General features: G+C 33.6%; 1 pseudogene; it reads right to left on the bottom strand.

The window, feature by feature from the left end:
* Positions 1-587: 587 nt before the first annotated feature.
* LOC139888130 (ABC transporter C family member 3-like) overlaps positions 588-25,546 on the bottom strand; it is a 145,639-nt pseudogene continuing 120,680 nt past the window's right edge.

The following is a 25,546-nucleotide window of genomic DNA, read 5'->3' as shown; positions in this document are numbered from 1 at the left end:
TATATATATTTCAATGACAGTCTTAAAACTGATTTTAAAAATAACTGATGTACTTAAAGTACATTGAGTCAGTGAATGATAGTAATTATTTTTCAATAACAACCTTTAAAATTGTAATTAAAAAAGTCCTAACTTTAAATAAAAAAATAAAGGTTTTTAGATTAATGAGAAACCTTACGAGAACTTTTTACATCATTAAATAAAAGAGAAAATTGTTTTGAGGGTGTAGTATTTTTTTTTTTTTTTCCTTTTATACGTAGACTAGCAAAGTCATCTCGTAATCGTCTATCTTTCAAAGATCATTAAAAATGTGTCAATAGTAAAAAATTTCCACGAACTCTTTACCAAATTTGAGCTATCCACTCTAATCGAGTTGAGTTTTTCTTTTTTTTCTTTTTCTTTCTATGAATTAGGGATGCCCTTAGTTATAATCCGTATAAGAGAAGTGTACGTGGTGGTAATTTAAAAGATTACGGAGTACTATAAATTTTAGCTATTTAAAATTATAATAAATACAAATTACTGTCCATTTCTTCCGTAATCTTGTTCCAAGTTATATGGAAAAATATCGATATTGATACCACCCCTCATATATTATGCTTATAGTTGCTACTAGAATTCGATCTCATGCTATATTCAGCAACGAGCTTTGCAAATGAAGATGATTTATCTTCTAGCAACTTCATTGGAGTATCATATTCATCAATTATACCTACACACAAAACAAAAACTACTATAAAGATTTAAGCTTTAACCCAATAAAAAATGTGGATCACCATTGTTGCTTAACTAACCTTGTTCTAGAACCAAAATCATGCCACTATCAAGCACGGATGTAATACGATGAGCGATCATGATCACAGTAGAGTCCCTGAAGTGTTGTGTGAGCGTTTGCTGAATCATTCCGTCAGTTGCAGTATCGACTGACGCAGTAGCTTCGTCGAGTACTAATACTTTTGTTTTCTTAAGTAGCACGCGACCCAGACACACGAGCTGCCTTTGACCCACACTCCAGTTTTCTCCATTTTCGGTTACTATGTACGTTTTTTACACGAAATATAATAAGCAAATATTACAAAAAGTTAAAAGTACTTGATGTAAATACTATGAACAATACCTGGTGAATCGAGCTTTCCTTCCTTACTTCACACTTCATCGCCAAGCTGGCACTTATCGAGAGTCTGAAGTAACAAATCAATATCATTAAACGATATCAATATATGGTGTTCGAAAGCATTGAAATCAATATTATGTAAATCAGCTACCTCCCAAATTTTATCATCTGAGTACTCTTCAAGGGGATCCAAGTTGCTTCGAATGGTGCCTTCAAACATGGTTGGATCTTGAGGAATAATGCTCAATCTTGAACGAAGATCATGAAGACCGATTGTGGATATACTAATACCATCGATCAAAATCACTCCAGCTGCGGGCTCCACAAGGCGAAAGAGTGTTTGTATCAGAGTTGACTTTCTACTACCCGTTCTTCCCACAATACCAGTTTTCATTCCCCCTTTGAAAGTGCACGTAAGGCCTCGCAACACAAGTGGCAAATGTGGTGCATACCGAACCTTCAAAAAGTTACCATTACATTCAATAATCTTATTTTAGTCATATGCTAACTTAACAAGATGAGAGTACAATTTAAGTACCTGAAGATGACGAATATCAACTTCTCCCTGCAAAGGCTACTGATCATGACGTCTATTTAATTCTATAACGAGAGGCGGTTCACATGGTATACAAGAATATTGAAATATTCTTTCGACTGAGATTATTTTTTTTTCGAGGCTGGTTAGAACCCAAACTATCCATCCTTGTAAATTGCTCAACGTAAGCCGGTAAGTAGCAGCAACTGCAGCAATACCTTGAGAACAAACAAACCAATGGTAGCGTTAAATGCGTATTTCTTATGATAGGTCAGATCATGTTGAGATTGAGAGAAATGATAAGATAGAATGAGATTCGGTATGTAAGAAGGAGACTCGGTGAAACGCCCCGTCCTAATCCATCTGGACGAAGTCCATATCGATTATAAACGATTCACAATAGTTGGTTACATCGCGAGGTTCATGACCTCTATATGATACATTTTACAAACATTGCATTCGTTTTTAAAAGACAAACTTTCTTTACATTGAAAGTTGACGGCAATCATACTATTTCATAATACCTCCAACTATAATTGACTTAATAATAATCTTGATGAACTCGACGACTCGAATGCAACGTCTTTTGAAATATGTCATGAATGACTCCAAGTAACATCTCTAATATGAGCAAATGCACAGCGGAAGATTTCTTTCATACCTGAGAATAAACATGCTTTCAAGTGTCAACCAAAAGGTTGGTGAGCTCATTAGTTTAACATAAATAATCATTTCATAATTTTAATAGACCACAAGATTTCATATTTCCATTTCTCATAAACATACGTCCCATGCATAGAGACAAAAATATCATTCATATGGATTGAACACCTGGTAACCGACATTCACAATATGCATATAAGAATATCCCCATCATTCCGGGATCCTCCTTCGGACATGATATAAATTTTGAAGTACTAAAGCATCCGGTACTTTGGATGGGGCTTGTTGGGCCCGATAGATCTATCTTTAGAGTTCGCGTCAATTAGGGTGTCTGTTCCCTAATTCTTAGATTACCAGACTTAATAAAAAGGGGCATATTCGGTTTAATAATCCAGCCATAGAATGTAGTTTTAAGTACTTGTGTCTATTTCGTAAAACAATTATAAAAGCAGCGCATGTATTCTCAGTCCCAAAATATATATTGCGAAAGCATTTAAAAAGAGATTAATGAAACTCACACATATAAATATTGTAAAATAGTTATTAAAACATTGCATGTATTCTCAGTCCAAAAATATATATAAAAAGGGAATAATGAAACTCACCATACTGTATTTTGTAGTAAAAATACATATGACGATATTGAAAAAAAAAATGCAGGGTTGTCCTTGGATTCACGAACCTATATCATGTATATATATTAACACACATAATTGTAATCGAACAAATTTATATATATAAGAATTTATTAGTTATTTCATTTTTATATTAGTAACCTATATGTTTCATATATTTAAAAAAATAGATAAAATATAAATTTTGTTATGTTATATGTATTTAATACATTTTTGTATATATATGTATATATATCTTTTGTTTGTTAAAATTATATTAATACTAAAATAGTATTAGAAATGATAAAATAATAGTAATGATAATAGAGTTAAAAAAAATGATACTTTTAATATTAATGATAAAATGATAACTTTAATAAAAATAATACTTTCAATAAAAATGATAATTTTAATAACAACGTATACTAATAATAATAATTCTAAAAATAATGATTTTATAAATAATAATAATGATACTTATATTTATATTAATAACTATAATGATAATAATACTACTAATAATAATACTCATACTTATGATAATAAGAATAATAATAAAATTTATAATCTTAATAATCCTATTAATAATAATAATAATAATAATGATAATAAATTTTTTTTTTATATTTTGTTAGTTAAATAATAATAATAATAATAATAATAATAATAATAATAATAATAATAATAATAATAAAAAGTGTACAACTTTTAAAGAAATGAGCTCTCAAATAAAACGCCACTGTCCAGACTCGAACCCGCGACCTCTCGCTATCTCAATAACACACCTCAGACCAACTGTTCTACCACTACTTATCTATTATAACCCGTATCTTAATTTATTTACCCCATTGTTTTCTGTGTTCTCATAATATACAATCATCATTCTAACCAATTGGGTTTCGGTCCAAATAACCAACCAATTCACGGCCCAAGTGAGAAATGGTAACAGAAATCGGCCCTAGCTAACCTATTTCGAAACTTAATAGTTCGGTAGTGGCCCAATTATTCGTAGCAGCCCAATTCTTCTATTGTTGATAAAAATAAAAATATGCCCTGGCCTAGTTTCGAACCCAGGGCCTCATGTTCAACACCCCAACACCCTAAACCATTCCTCTTATTCCTTTTTTTTTTTCTGAATGAATAACAGACCCAGTTTATTTAACCCTTTAATCTATTCCTTATTTCTTCTTCTTCTTCTTCGTGCCATCACTTTTAATTATCGTAACATTAGCATTTCATTTTAATTTCTATCTCATCACTGTGATCGATAGGAATAGGCAATTGTAGAAATGGAACGAGCAGGAAGTAGATAACAATGGTAGCGTAGAAAAAAAATATCATTGTTATCTCATGTATTATACTTATCATCATGATATATCGTCATCTCGTTATTAATGGCGAAGTGTTCAGTTCGTGATTGAATGAGAAGTGCAGCGACAGTAGCAACAATAATATACAAGAGGTTCGACGAGGTTGTTGGTGTCGACCAAAACAGCAGCGACAGTAAAAAAAATTAAGTGTTCAAGGTGGTTTTCGATTAGGAATACAGTAGCAACAAACCAAAAACAACAATATCATTGAATCTCTATCGTGAGTGTTTAACAAATCCCAAATGTTTATGTAGTAGTGGTTATCGGATAAAAACAAATAGCTGCAAGTATAGGTGTGTGGTTGTTGGGGTGTTTTTAGGTGGGTTTAAGGTGGCGGAGGGTGGTGGTTTCGAGCATGTAAATGGTGGTGTTGAGTTGTCGATGGGTTTATGAGGTTCATGAGGATGGTACGGTGGTGATGGTTGAAAGTTATCACGGTGGTGTGGTGTTCGAAGGAATCAGTAGTAGGCAAGCATAAAGGTGTTCAGGTTTTGAGCTTATAACCGAATCAAAATAGTAGCATGTAGTGGCTTGTTTTAGATTCTTGAATGTAAGTAGAAATGGTAGCAGCGAGAGAGATATAGATAAAGAGAGAGGGAAAAGATGGAGTGATGATTATGTTAAACTTTGTATAATAATCGAACCCGATGGTGGATGTAGGTTTAGTAAATGGTTACAAAAATATCAAGGTGATTGAAGTGGTGAGTTCACAAAGGTTATGAAAATAGTGGAAGGTGATGGTTAATCAATAGTGGTGTGGTATGTGATGGTTCTCGCAAAAGAGTAGAAGAGAGAGATGGTGTAGAGTGGCGATTTAGGTGATGGAGAGAATGATTGAGTATAATGGTAGAATGTAGGAAGCATGATGGTGAGGTTTTTTGATTTATTCATATATTGATACTCTTATATTATATATATATATATATATATATATATATATATATATATATATATATATATATATATAGATAGATATGTAATGTAATAATACAAATATAAAAATAAAATATCTTATGAGTGGAATGATACAATCAAAAAGAAAAACAAAAAGACAGTGGTATCGTGCAGAAGAAAAAGAAGGAAGATATAGAGATAGATAGATAATATTACTTTACTACTAATATATTAATAATGTATGTTCAATGTTAAAAGATTCATACAGTACCAATCATCAATCATGCACAGTAATTCAATCTTAATATGATTCTTCTCACTTTACGTTAGACGTTTCAATCAAACAGAAATCAAAATTTTAATAATAATAATATAATAATAATTATAATATAATTTAAATATAAAACGTGTGAATTTTTAGCCGTCATCTACTATTCTTTTTACAGACTGAATTTCGTACTCCGTTGTTAATCAGTGGCGAAAAAAAAAAGTATTCCTGAAAATCCCATATTTTTAAATTAACTATATTTATTCATTTTGGTCATTATTATATAAAATTTGATCATAAATTTATTAAATAAAAATTACATCAACTGTCCCTCTCAATTATGAGTAAAATATAAAAAGTGTTAAAATTAAATAATTAGATCCTAAATATATACTTTTAATAAGCCTATAACTTATATAACTCATTTTCAGATCACCTTTTATTTTAAAATTACATAAGTTCGAATTCAACTTGTTTAATATCAATCGGAACATCAAACGAGTATTACAAGCATTTAATATATTTTTTTTAATATACTTTATTTATATATAGAGATATATTTTAAATAATAATTATTATAATATCTTATTTTTATTTTATTAATTCTTAATAGCAACAACATATAATACTTCAAATTATATTTTGAATTATTATTTGTATATACATACACACATATCTATGTACAATTAATTGTTCGTGAATCGTCGGGAACTGGTCGAAGTCAAATGAATACATGGATATATAGAACAGTTCAAAATTTTGAGACTCAACATTACAGACTTTGCTTATCTTGTCGAAATTATATAAAGATTAAGTTTAAATTTGGTCGGAAATTCCCGGGTCATCACAGTACCTACCCGTTAAAGAAATTTCGTCCCGAAATTTGAGTGAGGTGGTCATGGCTAACAATAAAAATGTTTTCATGACGAATATGAGTTGATAAATTGAGTTTTATCATCATTGAGTAATATAGATAAAAATAATTCGATTATTCGAAGAGTACGAGTGAAACTATCACCAAAGAGTGAAATAGGAAAGTAAAGATTCATCTTAACTTTTGACAGAGTCAGGGTTGAATCCCAGAATTCAAGGGATTTAAAGAAATTCTTTGAAATCTAAATGATTTGATTCTTCGGTGAAAAAGGAATGAAAATCTCTATAAATATATATAGTGATCTGCCTCGATTACTCTGTCTGATATTTCCATTATAAATTAAGCTCTTCCGCTCCATTACATCCAAAAGATTTTGAAAATGCTTAATCCTGTTCTAATCCTTGATATTTTTCTAATTAGCATCTCTGTCATCCTTCTTTCCAATCTTCCACCAGAAGAATCTGTTTAATTCTACTATTACCTTGAGGTGATACTATTCTTAATTATACCGTATCTTTATATTGCTATTCGTATTATTATCCATGGTTTGTAATTTCTGCGTTGCTGTCGAGTTTTATATATTCCCTTATGTTTCGGAGCTCTTTGCCTTTTTATTCTCCTCTCAACTTCTAGTAAAACGAGTAACAGTCCAGAATTCGTAAGTATGGAGTTTCAATTGAACTTAATGTTCTAAACAAGGAAGAACGTAATAGCACGATTTGATTTGTCAAATTACCAGATTTACTGAGAATAGAACTATCAAGAATATACTTTCTTGATATGTTCAGAAGTTAAAAAGAATGAAAGAGTTATGTAACATGGCACATGATGATGTTATGATCTGTGAATCATCATGTCCCATTAGAAACTCAGCATGACTTACTGTAATATAATCACGTTGATCAAGTGTCATTATATTATACTAACTCATGCATCAGTTCTCAACATTACTTCAATAACATTCATATTTTTAAGCTCGAAAGTTTATAGAATATAGAAACTAACAGTTTCTATATGATGTAACACTGATAGTACGAAGAGATTAATGATTTCAGATAAGAACAGTTATGAAAATATCTTCAGAAATATGGAGGATATATTCATAATGAAAGATATGATGATATCTTGGAATTTCTAATATCGATGGATGATGAAGAAGATTTATCCGTAAGGGTTTAGATTCGGAAGCAAGGTATGTGCTAAAAATTTCATAAGAAACAGAATCATTTGGATTCTTTGAAGTCAAACTTATTCTTTGTGATTTGTCCACGGCTTCCTTCATAGTTTCGCATAATCCGCTTTTCGGTACTAAATTTTCTATTGAGTGTTTCCAATACTCCATTCTTTATCAGCAAACTTTCGACAGTTAAGGTCGTGTACAGTTTTTGTTGCTTCATTCATCTTTTCAAAATTCAGAATATTAATTCGCAGACTGGGTGCTTTTCAGAATTTCAGAATGAAAGGTTATAATTCTAAGAGATAAAGGTTATATGTATACTTATAACTGTTGATGTAGACATGCTGCTAGATTTTAAAATACTGATTGCTAATTCCCGGTGGTTGGTATAGTAATTCTCGTTATAAGGTGTGGATGTGTATATGATAGAGTTTCAATGAATAACTATAATGATTTATCGGAGAGATTTAAACCAAGAAGCCACGAGGTTGCTGGTACGTCTGCTGGTAATATGGTAGAATATAATAAAAGGTTCCCCGGTAACAATTAAAGAGCACACATATAAATCAAGGTTATAATAAGGTTGTTTCGAACGAAAAGTTAAAGTTGACTTGCTGGAGCTGTGACAAAACTGACTATTGTGAAAAAGAGTTGCAAAGTTATTTTCGATAATAACAACGCCAAAGAAATTAGCACAGATATGTGTTAAACATTTACTCAAGTTCTGAATGTTTTCAGGTGCATAACTATATGCATTAATCTTTTCTTCCGTAAATGAAGTGCGGTTGGTTCATCCTCTCGATTGAGGTGTTTTCAAGGATCATGAAAGGTTTAAACGCAGATTGTAATCGTCAAGATACAAATGAGGTTTGAGATGAAATCAAGTGGCAAACTTGAAGAATTGTTTAGTTTCATATGTTATAGTCAATATTTTAATTCATTTTAATTGTCCAATGTTGGTAGTCCACATTTGATAGTCCACAGTTAGCAATTCAATAATTCATATATAGTTTAATTATATAATATTCGAATTAATTAATGAATATCATGACCCGTGTACATGTCTCAGACTCGATCACAACTCAAAGTATATATATTATTTGAGAAACAACCTCAACCCTGTATAGCTAACTCCCGCATTACTGCATATAGAGTGTCTATGGTTATTCCAAATAATATATATAGATGCGTCGATATGATATGTCAAAACCTTGTATACGTGTCCCGATATTTAAAGTGCGTAAAATAAATAACAGAATTTAAATGACGATAAATAAAATTGCGATAATTAAATTGCGATAAATAAAATGCGATAATTAAATTGCGATAAATAAAATGCGATAATTAAATTGCGATAAATAAAAAGTAATACGGAATTAACAGTTAGCTAGAAACAGTTAGCTAGGAACAGTTAGCGTGGATTCTTAAACATTTTTTTTTATCGTTAATTTGTTTGTTTCTAACAAATTTTATTTTGTCCAATGTATTCTTCATTATGCCACTTGTTAGATTCTGATAAGTCAAAATCCAATATGAAATTGAGTGAAAATGGTTATTTTGCAGTGAACGGATACGTATGTCTGTGGATGTAAGTAGGATAATAAATGACTGTTGAATCAGATTCGAAGAATGTACAATGTAACTTATTAATGTGAAATCTAAATATTCCTCGAGTATTACCTACCCATTAAAATATTTTCACCATTAACAGTTTGTACAAAAGAATTTTTAATCACAATCTTTATGAAAATATATATATATATATTTTCTTCAGATGTAATCATGGATTTAGTGAGTCAATATAATACTAAACTCATTTGATTAAACGTTAGAATTAGAATACATAATCTCTAAAACTTTAGAGATTATATAATCGCTATGTAGAACGAAGATAAATGATGTAGAACGATACATAGAACAATGTTTATACTCGTGGTTCAGAATGAGATGTTGAGGCGTGTGATGTTGAAATTTGGGTTGTTGGTGGTACTGTTGGTGTCGGTGCTGTTGCTGAAGCTGGTAGGTTTTGCACCATATTTTCCAAAGCCATTACTCGAGCGCGAAGCTCGTTGACTTCTTCTATAACTCTGGGATGATTGTCGGTCGGAATGAGCGAATGAATAAGGGTTAGAATCTGAGATAGTATATGATCATGGTGATATATTCGGGTAATGAGGGCGAACATAGTGTTTCGGATTGGTTCGCTGGTGAATGCTTCAGGTTCTTCGTCAAAACATGAATTTGGTTGATGGAAAGGATCGCCTTCTTTTCGTCTCCAATGATTTAGTAGGCTACAAACCCATCAAATGAATTGGTTGATTCATTCTAGGACACTTCTTTCGGAGCTTAGGTGAAACTTCATATCGGAATAGTTGTCGGAATTCGAACAGGTTGAGGGATCCATCTCGTACAATCAGATGAAGGATTTTTCGATAAGAATAGATTATAGGATGTAGATTAGTACCCTGCAATACATAATTTACATATGCATATATAATACTAAAATCTCATAAGTTACGGAGGAATCTACGAAATATATTAGGCAAAGTTTACAGTAACAGATATGCTAAGATGTGAATTAGCAGATACGCTAAGATATGAATTTTGTCTATACACTATTCATGCAATCGTTGTAGTAAGATGTGTCTAGACTAAGAACGTTAAGTAGGTAATTTTCTAAGGATGATAAGCAGATGATTTCCGACTAGAATTGATAAGCAAAACTTTTGACATGCAGACACGGTCGAAGTCCAGACTCACTAATGCATCCTAACGACTATCAGTTAGACACACTAATGCAAGACCCAGTTCGCTAAGACCACCGCTCTGATACCAACTGAAACGCCTCATCCTAATCCATCTGGACGAAGTCCATATCGATTATAAACGATTCACAATAGTTGGTTACATCGCGAGGTTCATGACCTCTATATGATACATTTTACAAACATTGCATTCGTTTTTAAAAGACAAACTTTCTTTACATTGAAAGTTGACGGCAAGCATACTATTTCATAATACCTCCAACTATAATTGACTTAATAATAATCTTGATGAACTCGACGACTCGAATGCAACGTCTTTTGAAATATGTCATGAATGACTCCAAGTAATATCTCTAATATGAGCAAATGCACAGCGGAAGATTTCTTTCATACCTGAGAATAAACATGCTTTCAAGTGTCAACCAAAAGGTTGGTGAGTTCATTAGTTTAACATAAATAATCATTTCATAATTTTAATAGACCACAAGATTTCATATTTCCATTTCTCATAAACATACGTCCCATGCATAGAGACAAAAATATCATTCATATGGATTGAACACCTGGTAACCGACATTCACAATATGCATATAAGAATATCCCCATCATTCCGGGATCCTCCTTCGGACATGATATAAATTTCGAAGTACTAAAGCATCCGGTACTTTGGATGGGGCTTGTTGGGCCCGATAGATCTATCTTTAGAGTTCGCGTCAATTAGAGTGTCTGTTCCCTAATTCTTAGATTACCAGACTTAATAAAAAGGGGCATATTCGGTTTAATAATCCAGCCATAGAATGTAGTTTTAAGTACTTGTGTCTATTTCGTAAAACAGTTATAAAAGTAGCGCATGTATTCTCAGTCCCAAAATATATATTGCGAAAGCATTTAAAAAGGGATTAATGAAACTCACACATATAAATATTATAAAATAGTTATTAAAACATTGCATGTATTCTCAGTCCAAAAATATATATAAAAAGGGAATAATGAAACTCACCATACTGTATTTTGTAGTAAAAATACATATGACGATATTGAAAAAAAAAATGCAGGGTTGTCCTTGGATTCACGAACCTATATCATGTATATATATTAACACACATAATTGTAATCGAACAAATTTATATATATAAGAATTTATTAGTTATTTCATTTTTATATTAGTAACCTATATGTTTCATATATTTATTTTATATATTTAAAAAAATAGATAAAATATAAATTTTGTTATGTTATATGTATTTAATACATTTTTGTATATATATGTATATATATCTTTTGTTTGTTAAAATTATATTAATACTAAAATAGTATTAGAAATGATAAAATAATAGTAATGATAATAGAGTTAAAAAAAAATGATACTTTTAATATTAATGATAAAATGATAACTTTAATAAAAATAATACTTTCAATAAAAATGATAATTTTAATAACAACATATACTAATAATAATAATTCTAAAAATAATGATTTTATAAATAATAATAATGATACTAATATTTATATTAATAACTATAATGATAATAATACTACTAAGAATAATACTCATACTTATGATAATAAGAATAATAATAAAAATAATAATAAAATTTATAATCTTAATAATCCTATTAATACTAATAATAATAATAATAATGATAATCAAAAAATTTTATATTTTGTTAGTTAAATAATAATAATAATAATAATAATAATAATAATAATAATAATAATAATAATAAAAAGTGTACAACCTTTAAAGAAATGAGCTCTCAAATAAAACGCCACTGCCCAGACTCGAACCCGCGACCTCTCGCTATCTCAATAACACACCTCAGACCAACTGTTCTACCACTACTTATCTATTATAACCCGTATCTTAATTTATTTACCCCATTGTTTTCTGTGTTCTCATAATATACAATCATCATTCTAACCAATTGGGTTTCGGTCCAAACAACCAACCAATTCACGGCCCAAGTGAGAAATGGTAACAGAAATCGGCCCTAGCTAACCTATTTCGAAACTTAATAGTTCGGTAGTGGCCCAATTATTCGTAGCAGCCCAATTCTTCTATTGTTGATAAAAATAAAAATATGCCCTGGCCTAGTTTCGAACCCAGGGCCTCACGTTCAACACCCCAACACCCTAAACCATTCCTCTGATTCCTTTTTTTTTCTGAATGAATCACAGACCCAGTTTATTTAACCCTTTAATCTATTCCTTATTTCTTCTTCTTCTTCGTGCCATCACTTTTAATTATCGTAACATTATCATTTCATTTTAATTTCTATCTCATCACTGTGATCGATAGGAATAGGCAATTATAGAAATGGAACGAGCAGGAAGTAGATAACAATGGTAGCCTAGAAAAAAAATATCATTATTATCTCATGTATTATACTTATCATCATGATATATCGTCATCTCGTTATTAATGGCGAAGTGTTCAGTTCGTGATTGAATGAGAAGTGCAGCGACAGTAGCAACAATAATATACAAGAGGTTCAACGAGGTTGTTGGTGTCGGCCAAAACAGCAGCGACAGTAAAAAAAATTAAGTGTTCAAGGTGGTTTTCGAATAGGAATACAGTAGCAACAAACCAAAAACAACAATATCATTGAATCTCTATCGTGAGTGTTTAACAAATCCCAAATGTTTATGTAGTAGTGGTTATCGGATAAAAACAAATAGCTGCAAGTATAGGTGTGTGGTTGTTGGGGTGTTTTTAGGTGGGTTTAAGGTGGCGGAGGGTGGTGGTTTCGAGCATGTAAATGGTGGTGTTGAGTTGTCGATGGGTTTATGAGGTTCATGAGGATGGTACGGTGGTGATGGTTGAAAGTTATCACGGTGGTGTGGTGTTCGAAGGAATCAGTAGTAGGCGAGCATAAAGGTGTTCAGGTTTTGAGCTTATAACCGAATCAAAATAGTAGCATGTAGTGGCTTGTTTTAGATTCTTGAATGTAAGTAGAAATGGTAGCAGCGAGAGAGATATAGATAAAGAGAGAGGGAAAAGATGGAGTGATGATTATGTTAAACTTTGTATAATAATCGAACCCGATGGTGGATGTAGGTTTAGTAAATGGTTACAAAAATATCAAGGTGATTGAAGTGGTGAGTTCACAAAGGTTATGAAAATAGTGGAAGGTGATGGTTAATCAATAGTGGTGTGGTCTGTGATGTTTCTCGTAAAAGAGTAGAAGAGAGAGATGGTGTAGAGTGGCGATTTAGGTGATGGAGAGAATGATTGAGTATAATGGTAGAATGTAGGAAGCATGATGGTGAGGTTTTGTGATTTATTCATATATTGATACTCTTATATTATATAGATATATATATATATATATATAGATAGATATGTAATGTAATAATACAAATATAAAAATAAAATATCTTATGAGTGGAATGATACAATCAAAAAGAAAAAAAAAAAGACAGTGGTATCGTGCAGAAGAAAAAGAAGGAAGATATAGAGATAGATAGATAATATTACTTTACTACTAATATATTAATAATGTATGTTCAATGTTAAAAGATTCGTACAGTACCAATCATCAATCATGCACAGTAATTCAATCTTAATATGATTCTTCTCACTTTACGTTAGACGTTTCAATCAAACAGAAATCAAAATTTTAATAATAATAATATAATAATAATTATAATATAATTTAAATATAAAACGTGTGAATTTTTAGCCGTCGTCTACTATTCCTTTTACAGACTGAATTTCGTACTCCGTTGTTAATCAGTGGCGAAAAAAAAAGTATTCCTGAAAATCTCATATTTTTAAATTAACTATATTTATTCATTTTGGTCATTATTATATAAAATTTGATCATAAATTTATTAAATAAAAATTACATCAACTGTCCCTCTCAATTATGAGTAAAATATAAAAAGTGTTAAAATTAAATAATTAGATCCTAAATATACTTTTAATAAGCATATAACTTATATAACTCATTTTCAGATCACCTTTTATTTTAAAATTACATAAGTTCGAATTCAACTTGTTTAATATCAATCGGAACATCAAACGAGTATTACAAGCATTTAATATATATATTTTTAATATGCTTTATTTATATATAGAGATATATTTTAAATAATAATTATTTTAATATCTTATTTTTATTTTATTAATTCTTAATAGCAACAACATATAATACTTCAAATTATATTTTGAATTATTATTTGTATATACATACACACATATCTATGTACAATTAATTGTTCGTGAATCGTCGGGAACTGGTCGAAGTCAAATGAATACATGGATATATAGAACAGTTCAAAATTTTTGAGACTCAACATTACAGACTTTGCTTATCTTGTCAAAATTATATAAAGATTAAGTTTAAATTTGGTCAGAAATTCCCGGGTCATCACACTCGGTACTAGAGAGAATCGGTACAAATTAAATTCCACAGCTACTAGAACTCGGTTACAATACCATGGCTATCTAATTAGGACTACATAGGTTCCTTATATAGCCCTCTTCTAAGGAACCTTCATTTAAGATTAATTCACATTAACACTATACAACTTCGGGGTCCTAACAATCTCCCCCTTAGTGTTAAATGTGAACTTTACAATATAATCCTATCCTATTGTGAAATCTTGAGATTTCCAAACGTTAGTTTCCATCGTGAGCCATCTGGTTTTGAAACTTCTACTTGATTTTCTGAAATTTGCTTAGAAGTTTTCCAGACTCCCCACATTTTTCTTGGATCTCCCTCATGTAATGGATATTCATCCATTTCCTTGAAATACCTTCTCTTTCTCTGGCCACGAAGAATCTCAAACTGTCTTGTACGGATTCAGAGCTTTAAACGATCTCTGATATGCTTTATAAACTCTCAAAGACCCATTTTTGTATCAAAGTCATCAACCTTGCTTTGACGAATTTTAAGATACTTCAGTGCAGCCTTAAGTGTTCCATCTGAATAGTTGTTCAGCTCTTCAGTACGAATGAACACCTTTTCCTTTTGAGAATTTACAAATACAAACCCTTCGGGTTCGAATTGCATTTGAAACATCCTCATACCTTTCAGTCCCTCCGTAAATTGATTCGGACACGTTATTCGAATCTTTTTCCTATTTGCTTCGAGACCTATTTGAAAATCTTCACGTCTCATCAGTTCAATTGTCTCCATCATATATCTTTTCACAGCTTCCAAAGCTTGAGCTTTAGCAAAAGGTCGAATGGTGATGATACTGAGGTAGTTGTAGATGTGAATGATGTCAAGCATATCAAGATTATGAAAATCTGCTTCTGTGAACTTGTACTCTTTCTCATCTTCTCTTATAACATGGAACTGACTGATGACGTCTTTCTTTTCACTTATCTCTACTCCGACTCGAGCAATATTCAACACTTCTGAAATACGATATTTTCTTTGAAGCCACAAATCATCTTCATTTTTGTTGATATGTTTCCTCAACATAAACTCATACCAATTCCTTTCACTTGCTGGAAGCAATCGTGAACCTATATAAGTAAACCTTTTACTCCTTGGTGTATCTTTGATGCGAAAAATCTTGTAAGCATTTTCTTCGATGAATGTGTTTCGTAACATTATAAAATCATGTTCAACTCCCAATAACAATCTTTGTTCCTGATTCTTAAAGAATATTCCATGGTTGTATTTGAATCTGGAATTTACTGTTTCACTTGATGTAGATGTACCAGAAGTTGAGCTTTCATTAGCATTTGTTGGATGTGAACTCGATGAAGGTGTAGAATTCGATGAATGATCAGTAGGATTTGTTGCATCATCATTTGGAACATCATCATCTTCAATATGATCAAAGATATCATCTTCATTTGGATCAACATAAAGATTGTCTTCATTGTCATCAGAAGAATCCATTTCATCATCACTTTCTATTACTGGATCAGGATTCCCTTCATCTACAATCTCTACATCTTCCGGAATTGAAGAGACTGAAGATAACTTGCTTAAGATGACAAACCCATCATCATCCGTCTCTTCAAGATAAAAATCACTTAAGTTCAAATCCTCATCTACTGGTCCACTATCAACCTCTTTATGAACAATTGGAATTATAACTTGCTCAGGCTCCTTATCATTAATTTCATCATGTACAGAAACCATTTCTGATTCCGTCTGAACACATTGAGCTTGTGAAGCTGATGAAGATCTCACATCACCACCCTTGGTTGAAATGTTCACCGATAGATATTCTCCATCTACTCCTATCTCCACCTCATGGCTATTATGAGGATCAGAATCTTCATGTTCATCATCACGGTGAGGACTTAAAGGAGAAGAGCAGGAAGTAAGTGGATATCGAACACGAGCACGAAACAATGCTTGAAGCGAAGTACGTCGAAGAACATCAAGATTGACTCTAGAAAACATACGACTGAAATATTCTTGCTCCAAAGCATCATAGAAATGTGGTAAACGAGAGGGTGATGATGGAAAAGTAACAATGGGAACAGCAGCATCAGCAGTATCTGTTGAAGGCGATGTCGATGGAAGTGTGTGAGTTGCCGTGAGGGCAGGTAAGGATGATTGTGTGGTATTATTCTTGTATGTAGGGCTGTACATACTACTAGTCAGATTCGTGATATCCCCTTCTGATGGAGGTTGGGTAACAACCGGAGTTGTCACCGGCGAAGTTTCTTTCGAAGCATCCGCCTCCATGACTTTGGTCTCATGGGACTCTGAAAAAGTAGCAGAACTACCCGTCGGTTTAGCTCTCGCAGAGATATTGCTATCTCCGACTCCTGAAATCATTGATATACCATGAGGTGGTAAATCTCTTTCAGTTAAAGACTCTTCCTCCAGACCCTGAGATTCAGAATCCGGAAGAGAAGTTGTTTGATCCAATGAATCACTTTCATGAATCAAGGGATCAGTCTGCTGGAAGTCTGATAAATATCCCGAAGGATTGTCATGTTGACTCGTTTCCATGGGACGCGGCATATCTTCCTCATCAAGATAAGCCAGACCTCGAAACCCTGTTGTACGTTGAGGCACAGGAGGATTTCCAGCCGATACGCAGGGTGCCTTTTCAAGACTTTTCGGCTCCCCTTCGGCCGTTCTGGACTTCAATGATTGAGTTTCCTCAATCGATTGAGTTAACGCAGACTTTACTGCAGAGGAAGACTTTACTTCCTTAGATGCCGAAGCACCTTGCTTTGCAGGATTTATTATTAAGTCCTGTTTAGATTGGATGGGCTTAGTGGCCTTTTTACCATCCGTGCGTTTAGATCTCTTACCTACCGAAACTTGCACTTCATTTAGCATAGGGCTTACTGTTATTATTGGATGTGATACGGAGATGGGTGAGGGTGACCTAATTGGTTCTAGGTCTTGGTCCGTATCACCAACGGTAGTAGTAACTGTTTGGCAGACGATAGGTGTCGAAGTCCTAGATCTAGTTACTCGTTGGGTTGGTGGAGTCTGAATTATCTCATCAGGTATATATCGAGTTCTCTTAGGAGAATGTTCGGGAGACGATTCAGATGTTGTTGCTGAAGAGTCGGTGTCACTGCTCACTTCGGGTGTTGTGGAAAGGGTTGGTTCAATCCTAGTTGGACTAGGTTCCCTGATCCTCACGGGTTGAGCTTGGTGCGCTGCCCTAGATCATTTAAGGTTCACCCTAAGTGGAGGATTAGCTGGCCCGGGTGGTTGAACTACAGGTTCCTCTACAACCTCTGGGGCTGGAACCACGGCGGGTTCAACTTGTTCTTGTTGTACCGGGTTCGGAAGAGGTATTCCTACAGCCTCAAAATAAGAACGCATACGAGCGTGTTGGGGTTCAGCTAGCCTCACTAGCCAATTTGGAATTGGCGCAGTGAATTGATTATCAGACACCATCGGGGTATTCATCTTCAGCTCCCCAAATCGTTTCATCTGTAATCCATGTATACCTGGTACAAATATATTTGCATTTCAGCAAGCATTTATAGCATCATGGATAAAGATACAGAAAAACCTTTCGCAAGGGATGTATGAACACCTTGGCTTATCAACTTGAGCTTGAACCAGATCCCATAAAAGCTCAGCATAGTCAGGAGCCTCTACTCTTATGAAAGAGTAGAATACTTTCAGCATTGGCACAGTCAAGCTATCGGATCCACTCCTTGTCATCAGCAAGCATCTGTTGATGATTGAGAAGATCACATACCACCTTAAGTGCCGATATTTCTTCTGAAACTTAGCTGGTGGAACATTGGTAGCTCCAACATAACCAAGATCAAAGACAGAAGTCATCATTTGCTGAGTAGCAGGAAAAGCAGGAGCATTCTGCACAACAGGAAGTCTGAATATCCTCCTGAAATCAGCTTTAGTGATACTCCTCCTCCCTTGAACTCCTCTCAGTTGAAATTCAAAACGAGCTTGTGTTCCCTCTAAATTTTCAGTAGTAGGTTGTGTAGCTTCCACAAACCTAATTGTTCTGTTAAGTAACTCCAGATCTGTTACAGCTACACTGGCAGTAGTACTGAGAGCAGGCCACAGTGTGTGCCTCTCTAGAATTGCTGTCCAGTAGTTGCAGGGAATACTGGTTTCAGAGTTGATGAAGTAATTGTTCGCCATTTAGCTGTACAAATAATAAATAGAAGACCACAAGATATACAAAAAGCATGTATCTCTATTCTTATTTGTCTTTGAAATCCTTTGTATATGTTTTATCTTTTCTATTTTAAGATTTTTATGGATTTTCAAAAATATAAAAATCTTTTAATCTCAAATATGAACAAACAATTGACAATCATGACATTCATATGATATTCATCACAATACAAATTTATCATGCAAAGTCAATTATACTACACAAAGAATCAGAACAAACACTTAGTCAATTTTTTAAACACATTTCAAGCAGATTCGGTAGTCATGAAAACTTGAGATTCTATAACCAAATAAGCTTGAGTTTTCAGATCAGAAAGATATAGAATAAACAAGTTAAGTGTTTGAAGATAAAAATCAGAAATTTTCAAGGTACCAAAAGTCAGATTCGGTATCAAGAGAAGAACAGATTCGGTATCTCCAAAATTAACATAAAGACATTCTAACATGCATATTATATCATGTAAAATCACAACCATAATCAATTAACCAATCAATTAAAGCATAACAACATGTTAATTGTATGAACAGACTCGGTACAGTAGATAGAACATATTCGGTAGATACAGAATCCATCAAACAATCAATTAAACATGTAATCAAGTTTGGTCAAATGATAGATCAATCAATATAACTCAGATTAGACAAGAATTCATGTTAATTAACCAAATCAATTGAGTTTAATCAAGGATTAATAGAATACGACTCAGACTCGGTAAAATCAACAGAATTTCAAAATTGAGAGTTAAAATTCAGTTATTTTGATCTTTTCTGGTTGATAAACACATAATTATCTCAGATCTATAAGTATGTTAATTAAAATGAACATTTACCCAAGAATTTGAAGATACAGAGAGACGGACTCAGTAGATTAGGCAGATTCGGTATAATCAAGCAGACTCGGTAGGTAATTAATAACAGTAAGTGAGTAAGTTTGACTTTGACCCTCCTTTTATAGATACCGAAGGTAAAATACCGAATGGGCTTTACAGAATGAGCCTATTATACCGAATTCAGTCCAATTTTCAAAACTTTATCAATTTAACTTCAAATCTTGACAAAGTGACTTTTTCTCTCAATATTCATTTCAATCTTTTTATGAAAAATATTTCTGAGACAATTTTGAAAACTTTGAACTTACCGAATCTGTACTGTTGGATGTTAGATTCGGTATAATGCTAAAAATAGCATTTTATCCAGTAAAAAACAAATATTTTTGGATTTTATCTTTTCTAATTTTTATGAATTTTCCAAAATAAGATTTGTACTTAAAAGAACTTTGAATTTTGTGAACAAAGTACAAATCTTCAGTGATACCAATTGTTAAAAAAGGGTTGCATACTGAGATGTATACAAGCCTTAGTGAATTATTTCAGATATAAAACAAAGAATTTATGAATTCACTTTTGAAAAATAATATTTTTGAGTAATTTTCTCATTTTATCCCTTTTTCTCCCCCTCAAAATGTGATATACAAGAACGTAAATCAGCATTTTGATAAATTACCCTAAAAATGAATTAACTCCCCCTTGAAATATGATATCAATGAGTTACCTCCCCCTTACGTAACCATTGAACAATTATATCCAGGAAGTTATCATAAATCTAAAGGCTCCCTCTTAAAAGATGATATCCAAAGCATATGAAAGTAGTTGCTCCCCCTAGAAAGTATCTACTCCCCCTAAACACAAGATCTCAAGAATAAGTCCCAACAGATCTAAGGAATATCAAGCACTATACTCTACCATGCCAATCTCTTTGATCAAGAATTTTAGCCTAAGTTCATCTAAAGGCTTAGTGAACATGTCGGCTAATTGCACTTTGGTAGGCACAAAGTATAACTCTACATCCCCTTTCTCTACATGGTCCTTAATGAAATGATAGCGAATATCTATGTGTTTAGTCTTAGAATGCTGGACCGGGTTGCTTGTAATTGCAATAGCACTTTGTGAATCACAGTAAATCGGGGTCTTAGAAATCTTAAAGCCATAGTCTAAAAGTTGAGTTTGCATCCACAAAACTTGTGAACAACAATGAGCTGCAGCAATGTACTCAGACTCAGCTGTTGATAAAGACACACAGTTCTGCTTTTTGGATGATCAACCAACTAGCCTATTCCCCAACATCTGAATTGATCCAGATGTGCTTTTTCTATCAACATGACAACCGCCATGATCCGCATCAGTGTAAGCAGTGAGATTGAAATCGGATCCATGAGGATACCAAATCCCAAGGTTAGGTGTACCTTTAAGGTACTGAAAAATCTTAACAACCGCTTTGGAATGAGATTTCTTAGGGTTTGACTGAAAGCGGGCACAGACAGTTACATCAAGTGTAATGTCAGGTCGACTTGCAGTCAAATACATTAAAGAACCAACCATGCTTCGATAAAGTGTAACATCAAAGGGTTCCCCATTAGCATCAGCATCCAGTAAAGTCCTCATTGGGGTTGTCATTGGTTTTAAAGCAGTCGTTTTAAAACGTTTTAGCATATCATTGATATACTTTGTTTGACTGAGAAAAATCCCGTTTGGTAATTGTTTTACTTGTAACCCCAAAAAGAAATTTAACCGGTCAAGCATGCTCATTTCGAATTTGTTGGCCATAAGATCACCAAATTCTTTGCATAAGGCCGGGGACGTGGAACCAAAAATATTATCATCAACGTAAATTTAAACCAAGAGAATGTGACCGTGGTTTTTACGGATGAATAGCGTTGTATCAATCATTCCACGAGAGAAGTCGTTGTCCAGCAAGTACTTTGTTAAGGTCTCGTACCATGCACGCGGTGCTTGCTTCAGACCGTATAAAGCTTTCTCCAAGTAGTAGACGTGATTTGGATGAATGGGATCGACAAAGCCTTCTAGTTGATCGACATAGACTTCCTCTTGAAGATGACCGTTCAGAAAAGCAGTTTTGACATCCATTTGAAACACCGTGAACTTCATATGAGAAGCAAATGCAAGGAAAAGACGAATAGCCTCAATCCTAGCAACCGGAGTAAATGTTTCGTCATAATCAATACCCTCTTATTGTCGATATCCCTTGGCCACAAGACGTGCCTTATTCCGAACCACAATTCCATCAGAATCCTTCTTGTTCTTAAAAATCCACTTAACCCCTATTGGTCGTTGACCAGTTGGTCTTGGAACTAATCACCATACTTTCAACCGTTCAAATTGATTGATCTCTTCTTGCATTACAACCACCCAGTTCGGATCTAGTAAAGCTTGAGTAACCGTTTTTGGTTCAATCTTACTAAGAAAGGCAGTGTATAGACACATATTCCAAGTAGCCCTTCGAGTTGAGACTGGAGCAGATGCATCACCAATAATAAGATCTATTAGATGACTTTTAGTCCATCGGTTGTGTGGAAGAGGTTGTACATCAGTGGTATCCATTGAAACATCAACCGTTGTTGACGTTGAGCCTTGATTCGCTTGATCTGATGTAACGTTATCTAATGGATTCAACTGAGTATCTGGAGAAACAGCTGGAGTTGTATCAACTGATGAATCTTGAATTGGTTCAAGATTATCAGTAACAGGAGGTGGTAGGGAGGATGAAGAAGCAACAGGTGAATCAGTTGGTGTTGTATCTTCAACAAAAAGACTTTGTTGAGTCTCCACAATAGTTGACTGTGACGGTGTAACCGGTACGGTTTGAACATTTAAAATTCGTTGAGGAGCATAAAGACTATCAAACAAGATATCCAGTTCCTCTGATGTAACCGTAGGAACACCCTTCGTCGAGAAAATTGAGTTTTGCGCGGAAGAAGAAGTAGCCAGGTTAGGATCGGGTTTTGAACTGAGTTGTTCAAAAGCCATTCCCGAAAATTCATCGAACTTGACATTGATGCTCTCTTTAATCGTTTTTGTCCGTTTGTGATAAACTCGATAAGCAACTTTGTTCGAAGAATAACTGAGAAATATGGCTTGATCGCCATTTGGATCAAACTTTCCGAGGCTGTCAAAATCGTTAAGCACATAGCATATACAACCAAAGACACGGAAATATTTGACATTCGGGCGTCTACCATATAATAACTCATATGGAGTTTTATCAAAACGTTTATTAACAATACAACGATTTTGGGTATAGCATGCAGTTGAAATGGCCTCCCCCCACATTTTTGGAGGTAGTTTGGAGTAAGCAAGCATCGTTCGAGCTGCTTCGCATAACGTACGATTACGTCGTTCGACTACTCCATTCTGTTGGGGTGTCCGAGCAGCAGAGAACTGATGTTCAATGCCTTGGTCTTTCAAATAACTATCAAGCAGGTCATTCTTAAATTCCGTCCCATTATCAGTTCGAATGCTCTTAACATGTTTGTTAAAAGAGCGTTGAGTCTTTTTAATGAACTCAATGATAATGGCGGGGGTTTCTGACTTAGTTCGCAGAAGAAAAATCCATGTAAAACGAGTATAGTCATCGACAATGACAAGCACATGTTTCTTGCCACCGAGGCTAGAAATACGCATGGGTCCACATAAGTCCATATGCAATAGTTGCAAAGACGATGAAGTACTGGGATTTTGCTTAAGCGGATGATTAGTCCGTTTCAGCTTACCCATCGCACATGATGAACACACATGATGCTTATCATAGTGAAAGGTAGGAATACCATCAACTAAGTGTTTAGAGACTAGTCTATTGATACCCTTGTAATTCAGGTGTGACATCCAATGATGCCATAACCATGAATTTTCTTTGGTAGAACGAGTGGCCAAACACATGGTTGTATGTGAAGATGCATCATTGAGGTTAATAGTGTATAGTGAAGCACAACGTTTACCAACAAGAAGATCATTTCCTTCGGTGGATTGCACCGAGCATTGTCGACGTTCAAACAGAACTTTAAGATCTCCATCGCAGAATTGACTTACACTAAATAAACTGCACCCCAAACCTTCAACATATGAAACCCGTTTGATTGTTATGCCATTTTGCACAAAATCTCCGTAACCCGTTATCGCTGCAATTTCATCATTTCCAAAAGTAACCGTTCCTAGGAATTTGTCAATGAAGTTGACAAGCAAGAATTTATCACCCGTCATGTGTTGAGAACAACCGGAATCGATATACCAAACACAGACGTTGAAACCCTGTAAATGTGAATTCCTAGAGTTTAGGTACCCAAAGTTTCTTGGGTCCTCTACGGTTAGTACCAACAATAAACTTTGGATCAATGACAAGATAATCACGTAAAGCATCATGCAATTTAGACAATAAATCATCATTTAAAACCACATTACATGAAGCATCATATGCAATATCAAGTTTTACATCGTTATCAGAAGTCTTAACACACAACTTATTCCAAGTAGATGTTTTGTTCACAGACGAAAATTGAAAAACATGAGATGATTTCCTAGGCCGACTAGCAGATTGCGTTGGTTTGGTTGCTACTTTCTTAGTCGTGGACTTAGGAACCCATACAAATTTGTAATTCAAGTTTGGATTATGACCTGTGACACGAGAAACACCTTTGTTAGTTAGACGTCCAAACTCTTCAGTTGACACATGAGATGATTGATTTTGCAAAATTTCCAATTTGATTTTACGTTCTTTTGCATCATCATACTCACTTAAATCAGGTTTAGGACTTGTGTGTTGTGTGGACTTAACTGATGTTGTTAAAAGACTCACTTTTGAAGTTTTTGTCATTAGAATCATAGGAATCTTTTCAGTTGACACAGAACCATCAGGAGAATGAACCTTTTTGACAACAAATTGAGTTGTAGAAAAAACTTTTGAACTACGATTTCCAAATTGAGAACGGAGAGGATTTTTAAGAATAGTAATGGATTTTACATCCTTAGATGTTGACATTCCATTTCCCTTCTTAGTAATCCCACCAATACATTCAAGCACATTTTCAACATTAGACGATTGCTTAAGTGTGTTAGCCTATTTCAGTTGAATTATCTTTTGTTTTAAGCTTTTAATCTCAAGACATAATTCTTCAGCAAAAACTATCACTTCACCCTCCTTAAAAGCATAGGAACATTCTTTCTTAGGCAGTGAAGGCAATTTATCACACAGGGCAAGCATTTGTTCTAATGATTGGCACTTAAGTTGCAAGTCAATATTCTCCTTTTCTAGTTGAGCTACTATACGATTCAAATTTCGTACAGCAGGTAAATGCAAATAATAATTGTGCAAAGGATCAAGTTGACTTTCAAAATCTATCAAAGGTTCAATGATTGGTTCAGTATGAGGTTCTACTTTTTCATCTAAAGAATTTTGACCTAGAGATTCTGTCTCAAAGAAAACAGTTAGTTCATGTGCTAGGTCTTCACGGAAAATATTATCAAAACATGCAGGTAAAGCAGGTAGAACTGGTTTCACATCAAAAGTTGGTTCATCAAACACCTCATCTATGTTAACAATGCTAGAACTAGGTTTGTTAAACACGTCATTCTCAAGCATTAAAATGTATTTCTCTAGCATGAGTGTAGGAATGTAAACCAATCTACGTGTCGGCACATAATTAGCACATTGCACATTCTTTTCATTTTCAACAAGTTCCTTCAAGAAAGCAGGATTTGATTTACCCATTTTTGCATTAATTTTCTCATACATTAAGCTAATTTGATGGTATTTTTTAGATTTGCGATTAACAATAATATCATCAAAATCAGCACCAGAAGAATGCACAAAATGCGATGGTAAACC

Source organism: Rutidosis leptorrhynchoides, chromosome 2 (genome assembly GCF_046630445.1).
Source record: "Rutidosis leptorrhynchoides isolate AG116_Rl617_1_P2 chromosome 2, CSIRO_AGI_Rlap_v1, whole genome shotgun sequence".
In the NCBI taxonomy this organism is placed as follows: domain Eukaryota; kingdom Viridiplantae; phylum Streptophyta; class Magnoliopsida; order Asterales; family Asteraceae; genus Rutidosis; species Rutidosis leptorrhynchoides.
Note: the sequence above shows the minus strand (reverse complement) of the source record. Positions and strands in the feature narration are given on the sequence as shown.